This window comes from Rattus norvegicus, chromosome 13, assembly GCF_036323735.1.
Source record: "Rattus norvegicus strain BN/NHsdMcwi chromosome 13, GRCr8, whole genome shotgun sequence".
Taxonomy (NCBI): Eukaryota; Metazoa; Chordata; class Mammalia; order Rodentia; family Muridae; genus Rattus; species Rattus norvegicus.
In genome coordinates this window covers 92,203,221-92,207,737 of record NC_086031.1, presented here as the reverse complement: position 1 = coordinate 92,207,737, position 4,517 = coordinate 92,203,221, and the positions used below count along the sequence as shown (strand labels likewise).

The window sequence follows — 4,517 nt, the reverse complement described above, 5'->3', positions numbered from 1 at the left end:
GACATACAGGTCCCAATTAGGCTGAGCACTCAACAGCCACTTCCTTCCAGCATGGTGAGCTGTTATGAGGTCTCTGAATTAAAACCGGCTGCGATAGAAGCTTCTCAGACCAAAGATGAAGACAGCCCTCACCTATGGGATCCTGTCATTTCCTTTTCTTTTATCTTTTGGTTCTTCAAGGCAGGTTTTCTCTATGTAACAGAGCTCTGATTGTCCTGAACTTTATTCATAGACCAGGCTGACCAGGAACTCACAGAGATCCGCTTGACCCTGTCTCCCTAGTGTTGGGATTAGAGGCCTTTGCACCCACATCCAGCCCTTCGACTCATGTCTTTTTCTAACGGTTGCTATCTCTCTCTCTCTCTCTCTCTCTCTCTCTCTCTCTCTCTCTCTCTCTATGGCTTTGGTTGGTATTTTGAGTAGTGTCCATCTATGTCTAGTCTATCAAGAGTTTTTGTTAAGAAGAGAACAACATTTCTATTCTCTAATAACTTACGTATTACACATTTCCCTTTAGGTGTATCTCTAGCAGTCTTGCCTAAGTTTTGCATGCTGTGTTCACAATTTCAGATTACTTTTAACTTTTGGGAGCATTTTCAACTCTTTTTATTGAAAGCTTTCATGCAACACATTAGGAACACATTCTTTTCTCTCCTCTAACTTCTCCCAACTTCATGTTTCTTTTCTCTTTGCCTCCCTAAGACAACAGATCCCGAGAGTCAACAGATAAACAAAGAAAACCAGTAAGACAAAAAAGAAATACTAAGGTAAAATAAAGCAAAAACAAAAAGCAGATGAAAAACATGGACTTTGTTTTGTGTCGGCTGACCACTCCTGAGCATGGTGTCTGTCCTGTGATTGGTGGACCCAATGACTTTCCATTGGAGAAAAGGAATTTTCCATTCCCAGCAGGTGTCAGTTGCAAATGGCTTCTTGGTTAGGGGTGGGACTTTGGGTCCTCTTCTTCTTCTCAGTGTGGGGGGATTGTCTGGTTTGATGTGTGAGGATATTATCTGGTTTGAAGCTGTGCAGGTCTTGTGTGTGCTGCCACGGTCTCTATGAGGCCATAGGTATGTCCATCGTGTTATGGCTGAGAGGGACTATTATATGTATGTATATGTCTTATGTTTAAATTTGCATTTAAATTAGTTTCTGTTGGGTCTTATTCTTTTTAACTATGTGTGTATATGTGTCTCTTGGTGTGTGTGTGTGTCCATGTGAGTGCATGTGAGTCCATGTGCATGTATGTCCACGCGAGTGCATGAGCTCTCAGGGGCTGGAGATGTCAGATTCCATGGACTCAGAGTTACAGGCAATTGTGAGCCGCCAGAACCAAACCTGGTCCTCTGCAAGAGTATGACAAGCTCTTAACTGCTGAGCCATCTCTCCAGCCCCTTAAGTGTACTTTCATGTCCAATAAAACAGCAGAAATGGTGCATAATTATGGGGTTCTTTGTTATGTTTAATGGATGCAGTGTTTAAATCATGTTAATCATTTATTTCCTGAAATATTCATAATTGCTTGTGAATTTTTAAAATTTTTAAAATTTATTCTGTGTTTAGGTGTGTATTTGGGATGGGTGTCATGCATGTGTGGAGGCCAGAGGACAACTTACAGGAGTAGATTTTGTCCTTCTACCATGGGAGTCTGGGGATCGAATCTGGTCATCAGGTCTGACAGCAAACCTATTTCCTTGCTGAGCCATCTCTCTGGCCCTCCTCTAGGATTCTGAAGCACACACTGTATTTTTGTTATCTATAGCCACTTTATCACACATATCTGTTTATATATAGATTTTTGAATATTTTGTCCTGTATGTTCTGGATGATTCTTCAGTACTCCCCTCAAATTAGCATATTGCCTCTCTGTATCCAGTCTAAACTGGACTCACAGACAGACTTAAAAAGTGAGTCTATTTTTGTACTTCAAGCTTTCTAGTTGACTCTATATACATCTGCTCTCCCGTTGTTTGCCTCGCCACACAGCCTTTGTCTGTTCAAATGAAAGTTATGGCTTCTTCTGTACCATCATCGCTTTAAACACTCTACAAAACTGGTTTAATTAAAAAAAAATCGACACTCAAATTGTTGATGTCACTGTCACTCGGTTTCTCTTGTTTGGGGGAAATGTTTTCCGCGTTCTCCTCATCTTGCTTCCGTCCGCATGTTTTTCTCTCTTTACCAGTGAGTTCGCAGCTGCGTATGATGGTGGGTACCCACGTCTCTAGAGAACCAGAGGGCGGTGTATCTGGATTCACAAAGGACACCGGCCCTTGCTTGTATGGGGACAACAAGGCCCAGGATTTGCCATTCAGGGAGCTGAAAGAGGGAAAATGCCGTTGAACTGGATACCCGGCTCAGGCAGAGGGAGTGTCTGGTCAACCCCCGGTCCCCTCTCCATTCTCTTTGGTTCCTCAGTGGGTTGAATGCTGCCCACTCACACAGATGGAAACCACCTTCCTCACTTTCTTTTTCACGTTGCTAATTCCTTTCAGAAACAACATCCTAGACACACCAGAAATATTTTACCAGCTGCCCCTTAGTCAAGAGACACATAGAATTCACCATCATATGCTCTAGTGATCCCGGGACTATCTTACCCACGACGTTTAATTAGTTTCTTTGCCACAGAGTCTCCCTTGTCTTCTGACTCTCTGGGCTGGGAAGGGGAAGACTGGAGACAGACTGACTAGCAGCTGAGGTTTCAGATCTGTTCAGACTCAGTCTCTTCCGCTACCAACTCCCCTCCCATGGAACATGGCTAGTCTTCCCACTTCATAGGAGCCAAATTCTAGAACATTCCTACCTGAAGATGAGTGACTTCCGTTGCTGTCACTACTGGCCATCCCTATTCTATTCTATTTATCTATTATGCTGGGAATTTACTTGGGTCTTACACATGCCTGGCAAGCTCACCATTGCTGTGCTTTTGCAACAAGGATGTGTGAGACAAAGCAGGAACACCCTGCTGTGGCCAGGACTCTCTCCTCATCTTAAGGATCTGATTGTTCTTCCTCCTCTAGTAAAAGGACATGCTTGCATTTCAGAAAGCCTTGATGCTGGGCTCTGAACATCACTGTCATCACCCAAAGAGATGTCCTGAGTCATATCATGGAGACTTCAGTCTAGGAAAGGTGCAGGACTGTGGAGGGAGCTGTCAGCTGCGAGGACCTTAGTCCACACTGTAGGGCAGTGCTGGAAGAGGTGAGGCAGAAGGTTGGGGGTTGTTACAGCTTGAATGTGAAACATCCTGGAAGGCTCACGTGATGAAGACATGGACTTCAGTTGTTGGTACCATTAGGAGGTGGCAAAATCTTTAGGAGGTGGGACCTAGGTATGAGAAGCAAGCCATTAGGGTCATGCCTATTTAGGAGCTCTGGGGTCCTTTCCATTCTGTTTCCTGGTCACCACAAAGTAGGCATTTCCCCTTATCACGTGTTCCTGCCATGATGTACAGAGCTGCCACAGGCCCAGAAATGACAGAGCTAAGCAACCATAGACAGAAACTGTGAGCCTACATGGACCTTCTTGCCCTTTAAATTCTTTGTCTCAGATAATTTGTGAGAGTGAAGGAAAGCTACTATGGGAGCGAGGGCTTGTTCTCCACTCCCCTTTTCATCAGATTTCACAAAGGAAAATGGTTTAACTTACAGGAGCATAGATTCTGGAAATGTTGGAAGAACAAGAAACTAGATGCCTTGGTTGTGCCATTTTAAAATTTTTGTTTATAAAATTATTTATGACACCATAAACAATCTCAAATGTTCCCGAATAAACAGAAACTTTACACGAAGACATTTTCATGTCGATGATTATGAGAAAAATCAGAACTAAAAGTTCTTAATTTTTCTATAGTATTTAAGTCAATTTTCTGTAAAAAAAATAACAATTTAATCTTAGATGTTAATTGGTTCTGGTATTTCTGTGTATATAGTGTGTATATGTGTATGTATACATGTGTTTTTGGGTGCAGGGACCTGTAGAGACCAGGGCATGTTGGGTGTCTTGCTCTATCATTCTTAGTAAACTTGAAGCTTTCGGTTTGGGCTGGGCTGTCTTTCTGGTGAGCTCATGGGATTCACTGTCTCTGTGGTGAAGTGCTGAGGTGACAGTCACATGGAGATATGCCCAGCTTTTTTGGGTGGGGCTTGGGTCTCAGACACAGGCCCTTCTGCTTGCACATGAGCAGGCTTACTAGTGAGCTACCCACCTATTGCCCTAGCTCTGAGCTCTAAAGGGAAGATTCCCAACAAGTTTGCACTGTAGCCGAATCTGTCGTAACACTGTTGAATTAATCTAGAAGATTTTCTTCTCAAGATAAAGGTGGACATCTCAGTTCACTAAGTGTGAACTTTCTTTTTATAGCCCATTTAAAAAACCACGCCTGTAGAGGCAAACTTTGTTTCGAGTATATGAAGATGTAGCTCTCAGGGGCTAAAACCTCAGTTTCTCTGGACTCCACGAGCATGTGGCAGCCAGCCCTGAGCCATGTGAATTTCCCAGAAGATTTCAAAGAA

The 4,517-nt window shown here is 43.2% G+C and overlaps 1 long non-coding RNA gene across 1 annotated transcript; it reads right to left on the bottom strand.

Moving 5' to 3' along the window:
• Nucleotides 1–408: 408 nt before the first annotated feature.
• Nucleotides 409–3,761, bottom strand: LOC134481534 (uncharacterized). Its single transcript, XR_010057108.1, has 2 exons — nt 2,601–3,761; nt 409–2,319 (listed from the first exon to the last, which is right to left on the bottom strand). It is a non-coding gene; the product is annotated as an uncharacterized LOC134481534 (long non-coding RNA).
• Nucleotides 3,762–4,517: the final 756 nt, after the last annotated feature.